Source organism: Camelus bactrianus, chromosome 12, assembly GCF_048773025.1.
Source record: "Camelus bactrianus isolate YW-2024 breed Bactrian camel chromosome 12, ASM4877302v1, whole genome shotgun sequence".
Lineage (NCBI taxonomy): Eukaryota > Metazoa > Chordata > Mammalia > Artiodactyla > Camelidae > Camelus > Camelus bactrianus.
Window position 1 is genome coordinate 48,336,967 of NC_133550.1, and position 25,849 is coordinate 48,362,815.

General features: G+C 37.9%; 2 protein-coding genes and 1 pseudogene across 3 annotated transcripts in view; 1 reads left to right on the forward strand and 2 right to left on the reverse strand.

Annotated features, from left to right (window-relative positions):
* Nucleotides 1–25,849, reverse strand: part of TMTC2 (transmembrane O-mannosyltransferase targeting cadherins 2) — a 481,591-nt gene that overhangs the window by 384,562 nt on the left and 71,180 nt on the right. The window lies entirely within an intron of this gene.
* METTL25 (methyltransferase like 25) overlaps nucleotides 1–25,849 on the reverse strand; it is a 200,160-nt gene that overhangs the window by 27,263 nt on the left and 147,048 nt on the right. The gene's annotated exons all lie outside the window — the stretch shown is intronic.
* LOC141579432 (large ribosomal subunit protein uL29 pseudogene) lies at nucleotides 15,472–17,535 on the forward strand (annotated as a pseudogene).

Here is a 25,849-nt window from a genome sequence, read left to right on the forward strand (position 1 = left end):
GGTAGAGTAATGGCCCCCAAAAGATGTCCCAGCCCCAATCCTTGGAATCTGAGAAGATGTTGGGTTACATGGCAAATGGGAATTAAGTTTGAAAGTAGAATTAAATTTGTTAATCAGCTGACTTTAAAATATGGAGATTATCCTGGATTATCAAGCCCAATGTAATCACCCAGTTCCATAAAAGTGGGAGAGAGAGATAGGAAAGAAGTCAGACAGATGCTGTATAAGCAGGACTTCAAAGCTACTATTATTGGCTTTGAAAATGGAGGAAGAGATCAACAAGACAAGGAATATGGGCAGCCTCCAGAAAACTGGAAAGGAAAGGAAATGGATCCTCTCCTGTAGCATTTAGAAAGGAATGGAGGCCTGCAGACAGCTTGATTTAGACCAATGAAACCCATGTCAGATGTATGACCTATAGAACTGTAAGATCATATATTTCTGCTATTTTAAGTCACTAAGTTTGTGGCCATTTTTTTCCAGCCTCAGCAGAAAACTAATGCAGTGTCCTCATTTCTGAGACAGAGGCCTTTTTCCATCCCCTTTCTTAAATAGGCTCTTGAGAATAAACTTAAAATATGACTGAACTTCCTCTAAAAAATATATTGTAGGGCTAAGAACTGAGGCTTATGAAATGATGGGCTGTTTCATAAAGATGTGTCTTCATTTCTAGTGCAGAAGATGTCTCTAAAAGCCTAGCTGGCTGAATTACAGACAAGTCTGTTAAAAAGATTTTTTCCCTACTTGTGGAGCACAACTGCTCTAAATCAATCAGTCAGCTAGACACAATTCTATTTCCTTTCATTAATTATGTATCATTACTTACACTGCTAGTGACAAGAAAAAAAACTGCATATGTTAATAAAATTAATTACAAAATACAAACTAAAATCTCTATGTGTTAGGGTAGCTTAGTTAGGGTAACTTAGCATATAGTACCAAATAGACTTTGAAATCTCGCATTATAGTCCAGGACAGCTACCCAAGTAGCCAGAGTAACCCTCCTCTGGGCTCTGTCCTTCTCTGCTCCCCCTTCCCCTATGCTTTATCACTGTGTCCATCCAGCCAGTGGAAGAGGAAAGAGCTTGGAGCAGCACATGGAGGAGGTTTGTGGGCAGGGTCTAGAAGATGCCCGTATCACTTACCATGGATTAAAACTCAATCACTTAGCTACATTTCACAACAAGAATACTTGGAAATGTAGTCTAGCTGCATGTGAATCCACAAAGAAGAGAGACCCAATTTGGTGAACAGCTAGCAGTCTTCACCTCACACACAATGTAACAAAAGCTAAAAACCTGTCACCATCTATACATAAAAAATATGTCTTATTGGTTCAGCTCTGAGACTTCAACAACAATTAGCTTTAGTTGTAGTAGGAAAGCCATTGTTTGATGATCAATTGCCAGCAGAAACAGGTTATTTTCTATTTTTACTCTAAGTCCCAGTTCATAGTTGTTTGAAGATTAAAGTGATTATATACACTTCAATTATCATAAAATTTGGCACACAGTAAGGATTTCATTAAAGTTAGATCTAATATATTGTTGAAATTATTGCCACAGTTAAAATTGTCATTAATTTGTGATAGAAAAAAGAATAAAACTGATAAATTAAGATAAAAAATAATAACACAATAGTATGGGACTTTAACAGCCCACTTACATTAATGGACAGATCACCCAGACAGAGTGACAAAAAATCAATAAGGAATCACTGGCCTTATATGACACATTACACCAAATGGACTTAATAAATATATATAGAACATTCCATACAAAAGCCACAGAATATGCATTCTTTCCAAGTGCACATATGTCTCAGTAAATTTAAGGAGACAGAAATTCTATCAAGTATCTTTTCTAACCACAATGCTATGGGACTAGAAATCAACAAGAAAAAAAAAATGCAAAAAACACAAACATGTGGAGGCTAAATGATATCCTACTAAACAACCAATGGATCATTGAAGAAACCAAAGAAGAAATGGAGAGATACCTGGAGACGAATGAAATTGAAAACACATGATCAAAAACTATGGGCTACAACAAAAGCAATTCTAAGAGGAAGACTTTCAGTGATATAAGCCTACCTCAGGAAATAAGAAAAATTTCAAATAAACAACCTAACCTTACAGCTAAAGGAACTAGAGAAAGAAGAACAAGCAAAACCCAAAGTCAGCAGAAGGAAAGAAACCGTAAAAATCAGAGCAGAAGTAAATAAAAGAGAGATTTTCAAAAAAATACTAGAAAAGATTAATGAAACTAAGAGCTGGTTCCTTTAAAAGGTAAATGAAATTGATAAACTGTTAGCCAGACTCATCAAGAAAAAGAGAGGACCCAAATCAATAAAATCAGAAATGAAAAAGAAGTTGCAACTGACACCACAGAAATACAAAGGATCATAAGAGACTACTATGAACAATTATACACCAATAAAATGGACAACCTAGAAGAAATGGACAAATTCCTAGAATTGTATAATCTCCCAAGACTGAGCCAAGAAGAAGTAGAAAATATGAACAGACCTATCATCAGTAATAAAACAACTCTCAAAAAACAAAATTCTAGGACCAGATGACTTCACAGGTAAATTCTGACAAACATTTAGAGAAAAGAGAATACCTGTCTTTCTCAAACTATTACAAAAAATTGCAGAGGAAGGAATACTTCTGAACTCATTCTACAAGGAAAAGATCATCCTGATAACAAAACCAGATAAAAATATCACACAAAAAAAAGATAATTGCAGGCCAATATCATTGATGAACATAGATGCAAAAATCCTCAACAAAATATTAGCAAACAGAATTCATACATTTAAAGAATCATATATGATCATCAAGTGGGATTTATTCTGGGGATGGAACCATGGAAGAATGGTTCAGTATCCACAAATAAATGTGATACACCACATTAACAAAATGAGAGATAAAAATCATATGATCATCTCAATAGATACAGAAAATCTTTTGACAACATTCAACGTCTATTCATGATAAAAACTCTCAACAAAGTGAATATAAAGAAACATACCTCAACACACTAAAGGTCATATAGGACAAGTTCATAGCTAACATCATACTCAACACTGAAAAGATGAAAGCATTTTTTCTAAGATCAGGAATAAGACAAGGATGCCCACTCTTGTCACATTGTATTGGAAGTCCTAGTCACAGCAATCAGACAAGAAGAAGAAATAAAAGGAATCCAAACTGGAAAGGAAGAAGTAAAACTATCACTGTTTGCAGATGACATGATACTATACACAGAAAATCCTCAAGATGCCACCAAAAAACTTCTGGAGTTCATCAATGAATTTGGTGAAGTTGAAGGATATAAAATTAATATACAGAGTATGTTGTATATCTATGCACTAACAATGAACTATCAGAAAGAGGAAGAAAACAATCCCATTTATAATCATATCAAAAAGAATAAAATATATAGGAATAAATCTAACTAAGAAGGTAAAAGACCTGTAGTCAGAAAATTGTCAGACAATGATGAAAGAAATTGAAGATGACACAGGTAGAAAGACATACTGTGTTCGTGTACTGGAAGAATGAATATTGTTTAAATGGCCATATTCCTTAAGGCAATCTAGATTCAATGCAATCCCTATTAAAACACCAACGGCATTTTTCACATAATTAGAACAAATAATTCTAAAATGTGTATGGAAACACAAAAGACCCTGAAGAACCAAAACAATCCTGAGAAAAAAAGACAAACCTGAAGAAATTATGCTCCCTACTTTCACAGTGTACTACAAAGCTACATTAATCAAAACAACACGACACTGCCAAAAAAAAAAAAAAAAAAAAAGACATAAAAATCAATGGAACAAAATAGCCCAGAAATAAATACACATGGGCAATTAATCTATGACAAAGTAGGCAAGAATAAACAATAGGGAAAAGACAGTCTCTTTAATAGATGGTGTTGGGAAACCAGACAGCTACATGCAAAAGAACCAAATTGAACTGCTCTCTCACATTATGCACAAAAAAAAAATTCAAAATGGACTTAAGACTTAAGTATAAAACCTGACACCATAAAACTTCTAGATGAAAACATAGGAAGTAAGTTCTTTGACATCTGTATTAGTAATATTTCTTTGGATATGTCATCTCAGTCAAGAGCAACAAAAGCAAAAATAAACAAATAGGACTATATCAAACTAAAAGACTTTTGTACAGTGAAGAAAATATCAACAAAACAAAAGGCCACATACTGAATAGGGGAAGATATTTGCAAATGCTATATTTAATAAAAGGTTAATTTCCAAAATATACAAAGAACTCATACAACTCAACATCAAAAATTTTTTTTAAATGGGCAGAAGATCTGAAGACATTTTCCCAAAGACATATAGATGGCTAAAAGGCACATGAAAAGATGCTCAACATTGCTAATCATCAAGGAAAGGCAAATCAAAACCATAATGAGGTATCACCTCACTCTTGTTAGAATGGCTATTATCAAAAAGACAACAAATAACAAGTGTCGGCAAAGGTGTGGAGAAAAAAGGGAAACCTCGTGCACAGTTGGTGGGCATGCAACTTCATGTAGCCAGTACGGAAAACATGGAAATTCCTCAAAAAATTAATAACAGAACTACATATGTTCCAGCAATTTTACTCCTGGGTATTCATCTGAAGAAAATAAAAGGACTAATTAGAAAAGATATATGTATCCCCATGTTTACTGCAGCATTATTTACCATAGGCAAGATATGGAAGCAACTGAAACATCCATCAATAGATGAATGGATAAAGAAGATGTTTAAATATATATATATAGTATTATATGAGAAGTATAATATTTTATATGAGAAGTATAATATTTTGTATTATATGAGAAGATGGATGTTCACTAAACTCATTGTGATCACTTCATGATGTATATAAGTCAAATCATTATGCTGTATCCTTTATGGTGCTTATGTCAATTATATCTCAATAAAGCCAGAAGAAACATAAATAAAGTTGCTTTGTGTTTTGTAAAAAAGTAATATTAAAAAAAAAACGTATAAGGATAAAAAGGAACTTCCCCATAACATCTGATTAGTAACAAAGCTGGGAATGAGGAACTAACCCAGCCTGAGCCAGAGAATTCTCTCCCAAGGTTTTCTAAATGGATCTTATGGAGAAAGTTTCTTTTCTTCTCTGGTCGTGAAACCTTAAGGATGTGACATCAAAGTTACTGCAACCATCCCCTGTCTCTAGGGAGAAAGCCCGAAAGAACAAGGCCAACATCTAGAAAAAAGCAAAAAATAAAATACAATAAAATAGAGAGATGCTACATTTTCAGTTTCCAGTGACCCTGGAAGCTATCCTGTTTATTTTAGTTATTTTCATTTTGGGAGCTATTTCAGTATCTTTCCAATAAATCAACCTTTGCACCTTATCTAGCTCAAGTTTAGTTTTGTTACTTGCAACTAAGGAGTCCAAACTAATACAATACAGATGCAAGTTTTTTGAGGTCTTGGTTTTTAAAGTTTAAGAGAAATACTAAAAACCTTCGCTACCCAAGAAGGAAGATGTACTCTCCTGAAAGAAGGGTAAATGCCAGATAAATACTAAGTAAGTAAGTATTATCTACAGAGAAAAGAATTACTTACAAAGAAAGGAACCAGAAAATTGAAAATTGCCTCAGGACAATTCCAAACTACCAGCTGTTTTATCAGCACTCAGAGAGCTGTTGATTCCACACGCTGGTGAGCTGGAGAGAGTGCAGAGAAAAACTTCGTTTTAGCTATCAGTTTCTGTTTTAACTTTATAAGAATTCCTAAGAAGCAGCAGAATTGATTTCATTTTTTTCCCCACTGTCACTGGTTCTTTGAGAGTATTCATCAATGACTGACCTGAGAAAGAATACAAAGCCAAAAAGAAAAAGAAAAAGAAAAAGCACAGGCAAACCTGGAAACTTCATCCCAGGTCACTGAATGATGACTTGAAAATGGAGAGAGGGAATTATTTAGTTCTCAGAAGGTAGTAGTCTGGAGGAAAAATAGGAAACGCAGATGTTGAGACTAACATTTTGGGCATAATCAGGTGTAGGGAAGGAAAAAATTTCCTTGACCTTCTTGGGGTATGAAAATGAAACTGACAGAGACAGATTAACAGGAGGAAAGGATAAAAAATTATGTTTTATGTGACACAGGAGACATCATAGGAAGTGAGGACCCACAGAAAAATTTAGACCTGAGGTTTACGTTGGTTTGATGACGAGAGGGCAGTCATGGAGGAATAGGGTAGCTTAAAGAGTAAGAGGGAAGTACAGTGAACTGGTGATACTCATCAAGGCCTGTTTGCTTAGATTCTTCTGAGTCCTTTGTTTTTGGAGATAAGGATGCTTCTTCCCTCTGGAGATATGAAAAGCACCTTTTACCTGAGAGTTTTATGACCAGTTTCAGGTGAGAAGGAGTGGGGAATGTCACACTGACCTTCTTGCTTCTGCTGTTTTCTCAGACGTTTTCATTCTAAAATCTTCAGTGAAATGCCAGGGTGCCATGTTTTGGCCTAGCATGTCCAGTACCCCAGCTCAGCTAGTAGAACATGTACATGCTTAAAATAACAATGACGAACATTCTAGAACATTCTAAAATTACGATGCTGGTCGTCTCCATCAGTTAAAATGGTACCTCATTTTAAAATGTGACCCACTAATAGAGATCACCACCATGATCATTTGTTGCCAGTCTTTTTGAAGTTGACTTCAGAATAAAGCTTCTTCCATCACTGTTTATAAATATATCATGACTGAGGAGGTTGCAGCATGCTGTGCTGGTCTTCTATCTGAAATATAGATCTGCAGGCCCAAAGACAGAATTGTACCAGTGAGTGCAGTAGTCAGTACATGTGCTCAGATCTTGCATAATTTCCAGGTCAGGCGACTCACATCACGTTAGGTGCATTTGTTCACCTATCTTTTCTCATGCGATAATATTCACTCGTGTAAATTACAATGAATCCCCCACCACGCTTTTCTATGTATCAGAAATATTTTCCAGTGTTCATTTTAGGTTTTGGCTGTTTCAAGGGAAGGAAGCAATTGGTAATTATAGCTAGTTGTTAGAGTCTGAAATAAATAGTTTATGGATATTAAATTCTGAAGTAAAATGACTGGCTGAAATAGGACTTTAAGATTTTTTTTAAAAACCGTTAGTGAGATTAGGGAAAAAAACCAGGAAAATGACGTTACACATTTCTGTCTTCTTAATTTTAAACACTTGTATTTACCTTTGAGGTAGATCACCCATTTATTTTGGGGGGAAAAACACACACACACTACAATGGGCTTTTTAGTGATGAAATTGCAAAACTCAATCCCTCAGAGTACCCTGACGACAGGGAAATTACCTGAATGCAGATGTTTCAGGTCAAAGTCATTTGTTCTGTTTAGAAATGTAAATTGAGTACCTTTTAGCAGAACCTGGCCTCTGTGGATTCGGTTGTCTCTGGGAGAAGTGCTCATTTTAAAAAAATTCCCAGTGCTATAGATTATTGCTTAGTCTCAGAGTTGTGGGTGTTCTCCTTCTGGCAACTGTTTACAGGAAATCTGCAACGGAGGTCACAGGGAGTGCTGGAAACCGCAGCCGGCAGAAAGCTTACTCCGGAGGACACCTGGACAGAAGAACTTGATTCTACATTTGAATAACTTGGCCCAGGACAGTGGACCCTATTGTTCTTTTGAGTCATAGGACCACACCCTTGTGGATGAGTTTCCTTAAAAGTTCCTTAATCAATGTTCCCACTGTCCTTCACACAGAGAAAGGTTAGCATGAGGACAGGAAGTGAAGCAAGCCTTAGTGTGAAATGGGGTCTGAGAAAAGCATTTCTCTCCCGGGTATATTGGCAGTTTTGTCTAGATTCCTGAAGTGTGGAATGAAGTCTGATTGCTTAAGAGTTCAAAACAAAACTGTGGAGTCCAAGGAATCTTGATCTGCTACTTAAGAACACATGGCTGAACTGTGCTGCTCTGAGATCTGTACACCAGGTCTGGTCCAAGAAGTGTGTGCTATCAGCTACTGCCTGAGAAAGTACAGGAATGTAGAATCAGAAACGTTCAGAGCAGGTTGATAGAGAAATTTTATGTTAAATAAATTGGGGGTTGTAATTTTATGGCTTTTTTTGTTTCATGTTTACTTCTATTACATTTTATAAAGGTTTGGTCAATGACAGACTAGAAATAAAAATAAAATGGTTCTTTACCACAGATAGTTTGAGAGCACTTGCATTAAACTCTATTGAATTTTCTTATCAGAGAAATAGCATAGAATTATTGATTTATTGTAAATAAGGAGAGAATGTTTGGAAAGCGCTGAGCCTGACACCTAGTAGCCATTCAACAGACTAGTTGTAACATACACAGTTTATTGCTCTTTAAGTTGGGTCTTAAAGAATGAGGAGGAACTCAACAGGTGAAGGAGTTAAAGGCAAAGGCTAATGAGCAGCACCAGGAAATTGAAAAATATGGATTTATGAATTTGTGAAAGGGTATTATTAACCTGGCTGAAAATTTAAATGTGCAGGTAAAACCCCTAAAAACTAAAATATAGTTGACTTGAACAACAGGGGCTTAAACTGCACAAACCCATTGATATGTGGATATTTTTCCATGGTAAATACCATGGTGTTACACAATTCATGGAATGTTTAATCCTCAGACACAGAGGAACCTTGGATACAAAGGGCCAACTGTCAGTTATACTTAGACTTTCGAGTGTATGGAGGGCCAACACCCCTAACTGCTTTGTGTCCATTACATACAAGTCCTGGGGTTTGATAAATAGTCTCAATTAATAGTCAGGCCTATTCTCCTTTAAAATTATTTTCAAGGTCCTCAAAATTCCAATATATATGACTTTAATATTTGTCCTAATTTTAGTTCTGGAAGTATGACCATGCAATATAATTGGCAGTATTTGACATTCTCACACTGGTGAGATTCAAATGTATAAGATATGAGCATTAGAGTTTACTTTTGTAAGATGCTCCATGTATCTACATGCAAAACCAAATTTGTTTAAAGATTATAAAGGAACTATTGTAGGCATTTAAAAGATTAAATTTTTATAAGCACTCTATGATACTTTTCATGTAACAATACTTTTCATTACAAACACTCATAAACTGTGGACCTCTTTTTAACCTCTGCATGGAAGAATGTTGTTGTTCATTACATTAAGTGAGAAGGTGCCCTTGAAGGTAAAAAATCTGTCTTTATAGATATCTATTAATCAGTGTTCCTTCATAGAACCATTCAGAATTATGGAGGTGTAAATGCAGGTGCTCTCATGTTTTAGGAAGGGGCTCAATAACATTTTACTTTTCATTATTCATATGTCACAACACACCCATGATGTAGGAAATACGCTACAATTCTCTGCATTCATAATACTGTCGAATGACAAGTACAGACCATAATGAGTTAATAGCAGAAACTGCATTAAAACATTGAATTCTTCATTCTTTCCTATTTTCCCTTTTCCTGCTGAGACAGCTTGCCTACAATTTTTGTAGGCAGGTTTGTGCTGTTATTTGCACTCTCCACCCCGCTACCTTTTACTTTAGACTTTCATTCCTCTGAAACACATTCTCATCTCATTTTTAACTAAAAACAAATGAGTCTCTCATTCTTGTTAATGAGTTATGGTCTTTGACTTTAATGTTAGAAAGTGATCTTTTTTAAGAAAAATTCTAACAGCAGCACAAAGGACCTATTAGCAGTGGTTGGGAGTATGGTCCCCTTCCATGACTGTCACGGTTGTGTTATTTGATGGTGTGGAATTGGCATTGTTTTCCTGACAAAATGCGTGTTGCAGATGGTGGACAGCCAAATGTTGTTGAAATGGGCAATTGTAAGATGGGCCGAGTCCTGAAAAGCCCTCAGCCAGTGCAGAGAAGTGGTTATATTATTTTACTGGGGAGGAGAAAAAAAGGTTGTGATTTGGGCCCTGAATGACTTGAATGATAAATCAGAAGCTCCTTCTCATCTGTTAACTACAATTTGTCAGGGAGATTTTGCTGGACACAGAACTGCAAATTGTCTGCTGAATTAAAGGGTATGAAAATTAAAGTGGCCAATTAAATGCAAATCATCCTGTTCTCAGGACAGGTACTGACTGACCTAATAGGTAAGCTGTGCTTTGATGATTACAGCAGTCATTGCTCTTTTAATTCAGAATGGAATTCAAACAGACATCATAAACAATGACTTGTGCGGTGAACCAGCCAGCTCCCTGCTGACCCTTATATTTGCTGTTCCCCTGCTTGAAAATAAGCTTCTTTTGTAGTTTTGCCTGGCCAGCTCCTTCTCAACATTCTAGCTTCAGCCCAAATATCTCCTCTCTGAGAGGGCCTTTCCTCTCCACCTTCTCTAAAATAGCATTCCCTGCCCACCACTCAAAAAAAAAAAAAAAAAAGTTTTATTTTAGTCATAGCTCCTACCACCATATGATAGTATCTCATTTATAAAACTGATTCCTCACTATTGTCTGTTTCTATAGAACAAACACTTCTGAGAGTAGGGGTCATATTTGCATGTTCACTGTTTCCAGTCCATGCTTCTGTAAGTGCTCAATACGTTTGCATGACCAAGTGAAATAAAATTTTTTTAATGGGGTGTGTACGAAATCTCTTTAAAACAAAAATGACCCCCATGGCATTTTTAACCAGGCCCCAAAAGCCATTGATTTATTATAAAGCTTTATTGTAGAACCGTAAGTGTTCTAAAACCATGCCCTCTTCCTACCAGTTGATATGAAAAAAAAAATATATATATATATAATGTATACATATACATATTTGGAACTTGGTTTAAAAGGATTGTTATCAGAAAAAAAAAAGAGCTTTCTATAAATAGGCACACAGAAAGAAATCCATTGACCATAATGCGTAACTATATAGTTGTTTTCCATTTGTTGTTTTTCTCTAGTTGGGAATTTAAGCAAGAATAATATCATTAATACAAAGCTGTGAGGGGATTTGGGGATACCATTTCATATCATACAACTCTCTATATAGTATTCCTTTTCTCAGTAGCTAGTGTTTGTTCTCACTCAAACCCCGTTATTCAATCTCTTTAGCCTACATTTAATCCTTATTGCTCCTTCTTTCATAAAAAGAGAAAAATCAATTTTCTATTACGTTTGTTAAATAGGTAGAGTAAGACTGCAGTGGGTACGGCAAGAAAAGCAATTGATAATTATTTGCTGAGTTGTTCAGCTTAATATGTTAAAGGGAAACTATGAATACGATAATAAATTGCCACTTGGTCTCCATTAGTACTTCTGTTTATCCCGAACACCCCAAAACACATGTGTTGATTTGAATGTTAAAAATTTTAAAGCAATTTTTTAGAGGAAGCAGACATATTTAAATATGTTTACAAATTACGTTTTGAATTTTCATGTGTCCCCTGTACACGAGTTGGAAAACAAAATGAGTATAGGCACCAAAACAGATTAAATTAGCCCAAGGAATCTGGCATTTGAAGCTGAGGTTATCTCTGCCCACCATTCACATATAGCACTCCCAAGGCACCTATGTTCAAGGATCTGTCATTCTCGTGCTTTGGCTTATTCAGAAACTGAATTATTTAATTTTAATGTTCAAGGATTTATACTGTTCATTTCTCCTAAGTTCTGGAAAACAACACAATGCAGGATCTATTACGTCATCTTGCCATTCTATAACCACACTTTTCTTTTTCTAACAGAGAAAAACTGCCCATCTACAAGAGGAAACTAGGCAGGGGACATTTGTATGCATTTATTTTATGCACCTGTTAAACATTCATTATGGGCAGATTACTGGATAGTCACTCGAATACAAAGAGTTATGAAAAACAGATCGCTATGTTTAGAGCTTAAAGGCAAAGGAGATGATGACCTATCTGTGAACCCACTGACAACATATGTGATGCTGAGGGAAAGGGCCCAAAAGTTTTTCTCACAGGAAACTTTGTAAGACTGTGGCGTTTCCATAAGTGACCCATACTCGCATGTAAGTGTCTTTCCAGGATTAAGTAAGTAGGACGAGGTAAGAGCATGCACATGGGACTCATTTGAAGGGCACGATGAAACTTCTTTATAATGATAGCCTGCCTATTATTAAAACTTGGGCAGCATTAAACACACTTATAAAACGTGGCTACAACTGAAAGAGGCTAGAGTTATCGTCACTGTGCTCAGCCTGTTAAATAAGATATACTGTGTCTTCTCAGCATCTTTATCCACACGACTAGGGGGAATGAAGGCAAAGAGAGCCAGTAAAATTTGTACAGTGTCCTGAAATTCAAGACTGTAAAAAAATTAATAAACAGAAACTCAAATCAAATACAGTTGGGAGACCAAACAGGGGAGCTCTCACATCCTGTGAGGACAGCAGAGCCCAACAGGAAGAAGAAAGACTCTTCTTTCCTGGCCAGGAGTCAGCCAGTGAAAAGCCATGGACTCTTTGTTTGCCATATCCCTCCTAACTTTTGTTCCATTCTATAAAAGCATTCTCTTTTTCTTGTCATAGAAGATGGGGGAGGTGGGGTGGGACTTGCATTGCAGGTGGTTCCCCATGGTTGTAGACCCCAAATTGCAATTTTGATCTTGAATAAACCCATCTTTGCTAGAGAACTATCTAGCAGTCTATTTATTTCAGGTCAAGATCAAGCTTTGCTGGGGCAAGGTTAGAAAACAAACTTCTGGTGTCTTGCTTAGCACTGGCCCTACCATAAAGCATACCTAGGAGACCGACCTGGTTATTTCCAACTCTGGTGCCTCTAGCAGCCAGAGACAGACTGTCACCAGAAAGCAAGCTGGTAGGGGGGAAAAACAGGAAGAATCTATTGTCTTCAGTCAATCCCCAAATCATACTTATGACCAGTGCTCCCTACCCTGGTTGTATACTGGAAATAGCTAGAAAACTAGTTAAAAATACTGATGCCTGAGCTCCATCCCAAAGATTCTGAATTTAATTGCTTTGAGGTAGGGCCTGGGACGTTGGTTGGCGCTGGCTTCCCCAAGGGATTCTAATATGCAGGTAAGATGGTTAATCACTGTTCTAGGCAAAGAAGTGAGAGTGACATTCCCAAGTAAAGGCATTAGGCCAAGACTTGCCCTTTTGAAAATCCTTTCAAACTATTATTTCATGACTTTCCTCAAGGAATACTACCCTTGATATTTATTTAAATCTGATTTTGTATAAGTAAAAGTGCTCAAGGCTTTGGGAGTAGAGGTAGCGGGGAATAATTGTGTCATACACACTGGACTTCACAACCAAATGGTAAATGCGCTTTTGACCAAAGTTCCCAACTTGGAACAAATCAGGCTGTTAGCTATTTAAGGTTGGAAAGTGATAAAGGACATGGAACTAAATGTATTGCAGGAACTGCACATTTTCATGTTTATGAAATAAATGAATAACCAGCAAAAAATCTTGGTGTGTGCATTTATTTTGGTCTGTCAGAGAAAAAGAATGTCTTCATTATCAAACAGGCCTTGGTGTTAAGTGTCTTGGAGCCTCTGGGACTGTTCTAGATATTAGAAGTCTTCAGTAAAATCATAAATGAAAAACACATTGTATCACAGAGTCTGGACGTTCCAAGCACATATGTCAATAATCTTGACCAAATCCTTAGAAAAGAAAAACTGCAACTAGATTTTCAAGATGCCTAGATCTAGGGGTCTGGAAAGAATTAGTAGACAGTGAGGTGAACAAGAGTAGTTGTGTGTAGTAACAGCCAGAGCTCACTCTTGGCCACCATAGGTCAGCTCGACCGCTGCACGTTGGGTTGTCACTTTTGATTCTTTATTTGCAAAGGTGGACAAGCCAGGTACACATATTCCAAATTTTGAGAATTATCAGAAAGTCCCAACCCCAAGTCTCCACATTTGCCTTGTTGTAGTGCCGAAAATCCCCAACAATGTACAACCGAAGGATTGGCAATCAGGTTTTGTTTCAGGATCTGCTGCAAACCAGCTGAAGAAAATTGGGCAAGTTGTTTAAACTCTTGAGTGTCAGTTTCCTCAAATGTAAGATGACATTACTTTTTTAAAAGCCCTGCCACACCTAACTCCCAAGTTTATGATAAGAAAGATTATAATTTGTTTGGAAGAAATTTAGTGTGCAACTTTGCAAAGTACTGTGTGATGGGGGAATACTAGCATTTTTAAAATATCAGCTTTATAAACTTGCCTTTGAAGAACTACCATGAAAATAGTAACTAAGTCACCAGTTATCTAATGTTGCATAACAAATTATCCCCAAACTTTATTATACTCATAAAATCTCAGGATTAGGAATTTGGGAAGGGCTCAGCCAGGTACTTCTTATTTATGATTTCTCATGGTTACAATTAGACTTCTTTTGAAGCTTAGTCAGTCATCTGAAGACGTGACTGGGCCTGGAGAATTTACTCAAGGTGATTCATCCCAGGGCTGGCAAGCTGGCACTGGCTGTTGGCCTCAGCCCCTCTCCATATGGGCCACTGGGCTGCTTGAGTGTCCTGACACAATGACAGTTGGCATCCACATAGCAAGCAATCCAAGAAACCATGGTGAAGTTGCATTACTACTTATGGCCTAATCTTGGAAGTGACACACAATCACTTCCACTTTGAACTCTGATTCAAAGCAGATGGTACTACACAGAAGTGTAAATCCCAGTAGATGAAAATCAGTGAGGGCACTCTAGGAGGCTTACTACCAACACTTAGCTATTTATATTTCTCTAGTGGGTAGATTATCAGGTGTTCTCAAATGGAGTTTGGTAGGGAAAGGAGAAAGAAAACTCAAACTATGAAATCTACCCAAAGTAAGACTTGTAGGTGCTGTCACAGCACATAACACAAGTCAAGAGGATTCCTAGAAGAGAGGGCATACCAAAGTGTGGAAAACCATGAATAAGAAGATGGAGGACTAGTAGAAATAGCCTACACTATAATACATGATTTTTTGAGGCTAGTCCAGCTCAAAAACAGCTAAAAAGTGGTCCATGTTCAACGATCTTATAATCATATTGGGCCTCTAATCAAAGAGAAAATATTCACTAACTAAACAATTAGCTATCTTTTTAAAATAGCATATGCAGTAAATATTTGATTAAGCAGGCTGTGCTAATGATTTGACTATTCTCAAAACAATTATCCACCCTTCCTTTGCTTTGCTCTGAATTGCAGGCAACTGAACTCTGCCAATCATATTTCTCAGACTCCCTTGCCAATGACTTCTGACTGCTTTCTACCAGTGGGAGGTGTTGGCTGGAGACTGGAGTGTGGGACAAAGAAGCCAGGGTATTTTTTCCCATTTCTCTCTACTCCAGGTAGCACCTCCGGCAATAACTGCATCTTTTCCATATTTCCAACTCTCACCGGACAGCCACTCCCTCTATGGTAATAGTTCCTGTTGCACAGGCTCTGTCAAGGTGCAGTTCTCATAAGGTAACATTAACTCTTTGTCATTTGTACAGCCATGGCCAAGATTAAGGCTTGACTTTCACGGCAAGAAGGAGGAGGAGCTGCTGAAACAACTGGAGGACCTGAAGGTGGAGCTTTCCCAGCTGCGCGTCGCTGAAGTGACAGGCGGCGCGGCTCCCAAGCTCTCCAAGATCCGAGTTGTTTATAAATCCATTGCTCATGTTCTCACCATCATTAACCAGACTCAGAAGGAGAACCTCAGGCAATTCTACAAGGGCAAGAAGTACAAGACCCTGGATCTGCGGCCCAAGAAAATGCATGCCATGCACCGCCGGCTCAACAAGCACGAAGAGAACCCGAAGACCAAGAAGCAGCAACGGAACGAGTGGTTGTACCCACTGCGGAAGCACAGGGTCAAGACCGGAGCATCTGGACATCAACAAAACAAACAAACTGGCCAAAAAAAAAAAAAATTCAAGAGCACAAAAACATGAGAAATTTACTTTTTACAATGGAACGTCCAGTTTGGCTAGAATACTAGAAGAAAAAGCTACAATAGTAGGCTGGGTGCAAAGAACAAAAGAATGTTAAGTAATACTTTTGAGTCCCAGGTCCTACTTTTCATACAACCATGACTTATAACTAGTGTAGCAGTGACACTTCTGATTTATGTGAGAAAACAGTAGGGCCTTTGTTTTGTTTCCTACCCAATCTGACATGCCTAGTAATGTTCTTGGCATAGTAGGTACTCAGTAAATGTCCGTCAAATAAATTAATGAGGCACAGTCTTCGTATCACAGTTCACAGGAAGGATAAAACTATTTACTCATTCATATAAGATCAGGCACATCCTAAGAGAAGGGCATTATTTAAACGTCTTCTACAAACATTTCACAAGAACAAAGCACAGCATTAGAAAAACACTTTAACTACATTATCAAGATAACTGCCAACACCTCTCAAAATGTGAGCTTCGAAGCATATGAGTCTGCAAGATCGGGGAGATTATTTACTGCAGTTCTTTTTTAGCACAGTCTGGGCTTGGGTTCAACAGGATTCAACACTTATTTATCCCTTAAAAAATGTTCATACTAAAATGTGGCCCTAAGCAGGGGTTAATGGATCTTCAAACTGGAATGTCCTTCCAAACTTACACAGCTGCTCTGAGTAAAAACACCAGACTCCCAGATGCCAGGCTTGTGTGACAGCACTCTGGCACCAGCTGAGTTTGCTATTCATTATTCCATTGTCTCACAACACACCCGGAAAACAAAGCCCTATAGATGGTTAGTTGTTCTCCTGGCTTATGAAAGAGCACAGGCCCAAAGGGCAGCGCCTGGAAGAAATCCACCTGTGGGTAGGGACTTTTAATTGAAACTTCAAATACACTTCCAAGCTCTGGAACGCCACTTCTTGGAGCTATTGCTACTCTTCCACGCTGGGCACATCCTTACCCTAATTTGCGTAAGGATACGCGGCAGCCTGGTAAGTGCGGCAACAGGGAGACAGTAACAAATCCTGCCTTTGGAAAAAGCACTTCTGACCACGGACATTTGCTCTGAGCCCATCCATTTCAGTTAGTGAGATTTCATTTCCTACTATGTCTGTTTTTAACAAGCAGCTAAAAACCTAACAATGAACCTGAGGAAAGCTGGCATTCTTTGTAGTGGGAATGTCCCTTCATCAAACGTTATTTCAAATTAGTGTGTGTGTGTGTGTGTGTGTGTGTGTGTGTGTGTGTGTGTGTGTTTTAACAGAACTTTTCATCATAAGGGAATCTGATCTTTAGAGTGCCCTTGACACTCTGGAAAGAGACAGATAGACAGACGGAGACAGAAAAAAGGTTACACTGGTAAAGTGTGAAAAAGGGAGAAAGAACAGTTTGTATGATGATTGCTTACTAACCTGTTGCCAGAGTTCTACATTGCAGCACTTGGAAAATGAAGTTTGGTTATTTTGTTTCCTATGAATGAGTGGAGACCATAGACATGATAATAGAAAAATAGTAACACGCTAAGGATAGAGCTGAGAAGATATTTTTACTTCCTACTCTTCCTTAAGAGCAAAGGATTTTATTTGTCAATGGTAATGTTTGGTTCAGCAGTGAAGAAAACACTCAGATGTCATGCTGAGAATGGGTCCTGGTGGGATTGGGACTAGAGCCCTCAGCTAGGATTCTGGAAATCCAGAACGTTATAGAAACCATGACCATGGCCACGAGGACCAAGTGACCATCAGTTATCACATATGATCCTAATTAAAACTTTAAGTATCTGAGATTCATCTGAGGAGTACTTTTGTGTTATGTAATCCCTAGAGCTATTTCTGTTCAACTTCTTTCCGTAATATATGAAGATAAGTAGAATCTCAAAAATGATTCCCTGTTCAACAACAGACACTCCCAAGCACAGTGGGTAGAATATGTCTAATTATCAACATGAGCCCTCTCAAAGCATGGGCGAGATTTGATTTATAAATAGAAGAAAGAAGGTGTACTTTGTCAAACTTAAAAATTTTTAAATCCATGGCAACACTGTGTGTGTGATTATCTTAGATCTTGGTAAATTGTTTCAGTGTATGTAGTTTGCTCAAAGCACCTTTAGTATTGATTTCTGTAAGGAAACTAACATGGGATACAAATATTGGGAATAGTTTACAGCAATCTTAAAAAGTTTCTAGTTGTAATGTTCATCAGCAAAAAAATACGGTTTAATTCTGATTTAAAATCTATCGCTGATTCTTTTTTTATTTATCCTCCTTTGTCCCATTGTGCTACCAATACTATATTTGTTTATTATTCTTGTTTTATTATGACCTCATTTTTTGGTAAAAACTGTGTTTGCTCATCATTTTTGAAAACTTGAAGCAATACGGACAAGTCCCACTAAAGTTTTTTAAAATCCCATTACCTAGAAATAATCATTGTGAATATTGAAATGGGCTTAATTTTACCATCTCTCCTGTGTGGTAAAGAAAGACAAATATATCAATTTATTATTTCTAAATTAATTAGAAGTGTTCAAAGCTGAATTTCCCAGATGCTAAGATAGAATATAGGGAGCAACATATTTCTGAGGGATCACCACACATGAAGGGAAGCAGCAGAGGGAGCAGTCAAGCTGTGATGGAGGTCCAGGAAGGTCCCTTGCCAATCCAGCAGGGAACCCCGGGCATGTGGGGCCTGTGGAGGGTCCTGCATGGAGCCGCATGAGCCCACTTGGTCAGAGGATGCCCACTGGCCCCCGAGAGACTGTGACACAGGCACAAGATTTCCATGCCACTGTGGCTCCCCTCGAAGGAGCAGGGGGCCTCAGTCAGTCACTGGGCAGTGAGTCCTTCCTTGGAGGAGGATCTGGGCAGAACACCTCCATGCCCACTGCAGCAGGAGTCTATTCCGGTCTACATTTACAGAAACATGGCCAAAGACCCAACTCCTCTGGTGCTGATATCAAGTCCAAGAATTGAAACATCTTCAACAGGTAACTTACATAACATGAAACAAAGTACATTTAGATTTGCTCTCACATCATCCTTCTAGCCGAACAATTGCTTTAGTAACCTGATTGCCTTGTAGTTTTAGAAATGAATCTGTCATTGTGCCATACGGAAGTTTCTTTATTAATTATCTGCTAATTCCTATTTGTAAGTATTGCTTATGCTACATAAAAATATAGATTCAAGGTCGGGAGGGTATAGCTCAATGGTAGAGCATGTGCTTAGCATGCATGAGGTCCTGGGTTAAGTCCCAGTACTTTCACTAACAAAGCAAACAAAGCATAGATTCAGAATTGGAAAAGACTCGAGAACTCATCTTGTCTAATTTCTGCATTTTACATCTGTGAACACTGGCTCATAGAGGTAAAGTCTCTCATCCTGGGTTACCTGGTGGTAGAACCAGGGCAAGAACTTGTCCCTTAACTCCTGATATAATTGCTATTTTATAAATGATAAAAGCAGGGTTTAAAAAGCCCCATTAAAAATTAGGATAAATGATGAAAATGTATATCAAATCTAATTTCATAAAATTTACCCTACCAATTTTTCAGAGTTTATCATGATAGTTTTCATTATAAAAACTCCTATTTGAATAGGTGATTACCAAAGAACTAAATCATCTCAGATGTGATCTATGTGAAAGAGATGAGCTGTAAGTTTGCTCTAAGAAATTTAGCAACATCTATACCCTATAAAAACTCAGAATTCTCACAAATGGTATTTAATATTTAGTTTGTGGTATCATTGTTTAGAAATTTTAGAAAATTGGGAATAAATTTGAACCTATCTTTTGGTCTTTTCAATAAGCGTCTATAGCGACTTACGTGAAATTTAAAATCTTGGAAAAGAAAAAAACCTAAAAGCCTAGCCTTAATAATTATGCATTAGGTCTTTTCAGGGTTACAACGTGGAGGGAAAAAACCCTGGAGACAATGTGGGGTAGTCTAAAGGGCTGAAGGGGTACCGAAATTTGACACCCAGCACTAAGTATTTGTAAAGACACACGATCAGATTTGTCTACCATCTCTTTACAATAATGTTCACCCTTCTGAGTCCTTAAGCAACATAGAGAAGCCAAGACCAGTGTATCTCAGAATCTCAGGAGGTTCTAGCAATGCCATGATGTTCAGAGGACTCTCAGGGCTGTCTGATATCTCCTACCCAGTTCACGTTTTAAAGAAAAATATTTCCAAATCCTTACTATCTGCATCCTTCTATCACTATGACAACCAAGAGTATTGTCAGAGAAGTCAGCAAATCACTAATATCTCCTCAGCAAATCCTGAGACATGGAATTTCAGCAACCTTACCTTTTCTCATGAGTTTTTGGAATCTTGTGACAGTTGACACTAACCTATAAGCATCCACATTTTGGTGCCAACGTAGTTAGTCAAGATTTTGGTTCCATATGTCAAAAATCCAACCTAAATCAGGTTAGGGCCAAAAAAAGAAAAAAAGGGAATTTGTTGCCTCATGTGACTGGCAATTCTAAGCAATGATGAATTTAGGCGTTGGTAAATCCGAGTTCAAAGGTGACTTCATTAAACTACTCCCTTTTCTCCATCACTAATTTCTGTTTTTCATTGTAATGGTCTCAATCTCATATAGGCATTGAGTGCCCTCAAAATATCCACTGTCAGATTTAGATTTACATATATACAACCACCAATCCCAGAGAACAGGGTAATCCTTTCTTTAGCTAAAGTCACAGGGAAATCTCTCATTGGATTGGTTTGAGTCATGGGCCCCACACACCAGGAGCTTTGGGTAGAATTAGCACCACGCCAAACAACTGGGCTAAGAATGAAGGAAGATGATTGCACAAAGAGACACTGGGCATTAATAAAATGTTCACTGAACAGCCTGTGGTTTGGGTTGTTTCTCATAAATAGCATAGCATTGAAACAAACAATGTACAAATTTTACAAATAACCGGAGGAAGGAAGAGACCTTCTAATCCAAAAGTGATCAGGCTGAAAGACAGAGGGCTGAACACCTGACAATCCTAAATAATCATAGAAACACAGTATTATCTGGAGTGACGGTGACTCTATACATTCCCTGAAAAACACACGATTGTTTACTAGGATTACACTGTATTTTAATTTTGATTAGTCAAATCACTTTCTATTTCAAGTCAAACAAACCTTTTAAAACTTGACTGAACAAAAGAAGGAAATTACTAGCTCCTGTAACAGAAAAAAACAGGTCTTGGTTTCAGGTAGGTCTAGGGCTCAAATGCTGTCACTTGGATTTTGTTTCTTTCTGTATCTCAGCTCTGCTTTCTCTATATTGGCTTCAGAAAAGTTGAGAGGCAGCCACGCATCATCTCTGATTGGCACAGCTTAAGTCATGGACCAGCTTTGAACCAATCACTGGACCAGAGAGATGTGGTACTTTGGCCAGACTCGAGTTAGGGGCTTATCTCAGAAGCCAGGAGCTAAGGCCAGTTTTGTTCAAACCGCACTGACAGGGGTTGGGGATTATGCAAAGAAAAGTTAGGATGCAGTATCAACAAGAGGAAAGGAAGATATTCCCTGTAGCTTAGGCAGCCTCTTCATATTCTACCAACATACAGGTTGTAGCATCCTGGAGATAACAGAAGAGGATGAGGTCGAGTGTTTAGATAGATTCTGTAAGACTTAAGTAACACTTAAGCCACATAAGGACAGGAACTTTCAAAAATCTATAAGGGTGAAAGGGTGAAGAAACAACCTCTGGGTCACCAATGACTGAAAAAAAAAAAAAAAGGCTTTCAGCACAATTTACAATTTACACTTGTATTCTTTGATCCCTGTAGCTGCTTTGACTAAATCTATTTCCATCCTTGATTTTTAATGTCTTTCCACTTGGCTATAAACTCAGCTACTGCAGCTCTGTTCTCATTCCATGACTTCCATTTTGGTGCCTCTCCTGGTCTCTTGGATCTTAACGGACTGGATCCTGTGATTCACCCCTGTTTCAAGGTACCCTGTCATCCACACCTGTCCCTCCAGGTGCACTCCTTTGAGATCACAACCCTCTCTAATAATAGAGAGTATTATTCCCAATACTCTCTATCATCTCTCTCGCCTCCATCTGCTCATGGGATGCAGGAATGATTCCTCCTCCTAGAAGAATGATTATGTTATGTTATTTTCTCTTTAAAGTCCAAAAGGACTTAAAGTTTTAGGATTTTAGCAGGGGTAACCTTAGGAAAGAAAGGAGGTACTTATTTTTCATGCACAAAAGATGCAGAGGTAATACAATGATAGAAATGTTGAGGTGGAGAGGAGGGAAGTTGGAAGCGCTCGTGCTATCGTCTCCATTTTCTCAGACATGTAGTAGAGAAACAGATGCTCAGAGGGATGGAGGAACAGCCTGCAGAAACAGCTGTGGAGAAGTGGGAGGTAATCCTTCAGATGACTGAAAATATTTCTGAGCCACTGTGAGATCCCAGCTGAGGTCACATAGCATGAAAGTATGTTGCAGGAGGAAATACATTGCATTTGCCTTCTCTTGGTATTTGAAGATAATTTTTAATATTTGTCTGTGCATACATTCCAGTAATATTTGTATCGGTTGAATGGCATCATCATGCCTCCTAGGTTGGTAAAATCACCAATGAGTCAATGATAAATTGAGTCTAAAAATAAGTTTGTGATCTTCAAATATCTTTGATTAAAAAGTTGTGTAGAAAAACCAGACCATTAACAGTTATTTTTTTTTTTGGTTTGTTTTAATTTTTTAAATGTATAGCTTATAAGCTTATAATCCTTTACCAATGATTCTTCAAACTTTGTGTTCAGAAGAGAGATTCTGATTCAGTAGGTCAGTGTCAGAGATTCTAAATGTACCTTATTAAAAGCACCCTATGAATCTCTGAGAGCTGATCCCTTGATGAGGCTTTAAAAGCACTAATCTACGTGGAAGAACAGGCATCGTATCTGTCCGTCTATAGAGCCTCTGTGCTGCAATTACCCCATCAAGTCATCTTCCCCACCAGTTTTATCCTGATGCCAAAGGGTCAAATTTACCCTTCTTCCATTTCAGTGAAGTACGGATATTTCACCAGCTTGCAGAAATGGAACATGGTCCCCAGTAACTAGCAAAGCAGTTCAAATGGCAAACTGTATTTACAAAGGAATCAAAAGATGATAATGAGCAAAGCAAAAAGGCTTCAGGCATCACATTTTAATGGTTGGATGACAGCGGCCTCTGCTAATTGACTGCCTTTTGTAGCCACAGTCTAATAAGGAAATTCATCTTGAAGGATTGCCCAAATTCCTACATGTGAATTTCTTAGAAGTGAGAAAGTAATAGTAGAGATAATGGCATATTTTACAGACAGGAGCTTATTATGATAAACGTGACTCTTATAATATGAAGCTGGGGCCTCTGAGCTATGATTTAACAATCTAAGAAGGGGGAAAGCTGCAACTGTGATGAAACATTTGTTATGAACTTAGAACAGTAACTCAAATCACCTGTCTAACATCTCTTGCTGAAAGAAATGTAGCCTGCATCCGGGAAAACTCTGATATCTTAGTTTGGGGAGCACAGAACCACCAGTGGAAAGCTGCGCCTGCTCCCTGCAGTGAGGAAGTAATGGAAGTTAGATTTCAGGGAGGAGGAAAGGGAAGAGACGGGATCTGGCTCATTTTTTAAGGAAACGGACAATTTTCATTTTACTTCATCATTTTTGAGTGCACGCATGCTGCTCTGACGGGTTCCTCTTTGATATATCTGAAATTCAACGTGAGGACAGAATGAGGCAGAGGAGAGCTTTTTTAATCTCTTTATTTCCTCTCTGATCTTTATTATTTCTTTAGCTTGTTTGTTCTTCCTTTTCTAATTCTTTTAGGTTTTCTTTGTTCTTCTTTTTCTAATTCTTTTAGGTGGTAGGTTAGGTTGTTTATTTGAGATTTTTCTTGTTTTTTGAGGAAGGCCTATGAACTTCCCTCTTAGGACTGCTTTTGCTACATCCCATAGATTTTGTGTGGTTGTGTTTTCATAGACATTTGTCTCAAGCTATTTTTTAATTTCCTCTTTGATTTCATCCTTGACCCACTGGCTTTTTAGTAGCATGTTGTTTAGTCTCCATGCAATCTTTTTTTTTTCCCCTCATTTCTCTTTCTGTGGTTGATTTTTAATTTCACACCATTGTGCTCAGAAAAAATGCGTGAAATAATTCTATCCTCTTAAATTTTTTGACTGTATGCATGATACAGGTTTCCTTAATCTTATGAGAAATGCTATGCAGATGCACCATCATGATTCATTTCACCGCTTTCTCTAACTAGATGGCCAACCCTAAGACTCAGAAATATCACATAAGTAAAAATTTTAGAGCTGCCCTCCCAGGATTAAGAGGCTCTAGAGATTCTTCCTGCTCTTTCTTCTATTACCTTTCCTTGGACACCAGGCAGAACTTAGTGTCCCATGGGTACATTTTTGTATGGGTATGCATCCTGCCCCCAAACTGTAGTTGAGAAAGAACAAACTAAATCTGACTCTCAGCCTCTATGTTACTAGAATGGTAGAAAGTACAATGTAAGTCACTATATTTTTGAGAGAAAGTGGGGCTTGTCATTCCTCAGAACCCCAAAAAATTCAAGAAACTTCTGTAATGCCTCAGAAGTGAAAGGGTCCACTTCAGTTCATGATGCTCTCCACTGATTTTATTCATTTATTCAACAAGTACTGAGAACCTACTAATGGACAGGCATTGCTGTAGGCACTAAGAGCACATCAGTAAGCCAGACATCACCATCCAGCCCACTTGCCCCTTGCAGGCAGGCAGCTCTGTGGCTCCCTCCAACGTCGAAGCGTTTGCAGATGCTGCATGGCCTAAGCCCAAGGTCCAGCTCCTGTAAAAGTCTGCTTCTCACCCATTCCCCACTGCGGTCTTGCCTGCTCCAGCATCACTGCCACTCTCTGTCTTGCTGTATTGCCTGTCTTTCCTCTCTTTCTTCCCTTCACTCTATACAAAATGCACTCTGCCTTTCTTTCTTCCTTCAATGTGTTTCTAAAGCCCAGAAAGCAGATTTTCTGTAAGCAACATTTGCTTTTTTGTCCTCTCCAGACCAACCTCCTTTCTGGCAACCTGACACAAAGGTCTGGTGTGGGAGAAACGGCATAGGACAAAGGGCATGGGAGGAGAAAGAAATGTAAGTTTATGTGACCATAACAAATCTTGAAGGAAGTGGGGTGAGGTCTTAGACAGTCCTTGCTTTCCCAAGGCCAATTCACCCTTGGCTTCCTGGGGAATTTTTTACAAGCTCAGTCTGATCTTTAGTGAAATTGAGATTATTTTTGCAATAAGTGAAAGGATTTAAGGTCAGAACTCGTGAGTTTTATGTAGGTTCTAGTATTTGTGTGATTCTAGGTTTTATTTCTATAATCTGATCCAAAGAAAAATAGATGAACCAGAAATACTCTGGGCCTTTTAAAGTCTATTTTTATTATTAAAGCTTCCTATATTCTTTATTCTTTACTAATTCTCTATAACCTGAACATATTTAATGTAATTATTAGGGATCAAAGCAATTGAATGTAAGAGAATAACACTTATAGTTACTCCTGCAAAAAAAAAAAATTCCTACTTCATTTATATCTCAGGTAGGAAAAGGATATTCAGTCACTTAGCTAAAGGGAAATCAAACAAATCAGAGGGAATTTTAAGAATGTATGATATTCAAGGCAGTCTGTGATCATTTAGCTCTTTGAGAATCAAAAGCTAAACTGGGGTTTTGAAGCCAGCACTTATCTGAAAGTCTAGACGTCAATGAGCTGATGTGAGAAGGAATATAATTTGGTCTTGGGATGGAATACAAATAGCACTGTGAATAAATGATGGGTACAAACGCTACAATTTGCCCAATTTTCTAAATCATCTTCACAGCTAGTTTCATGGAACATAGCATTTAACTTTGACTTTGGACAGCTTTGGCATTTCT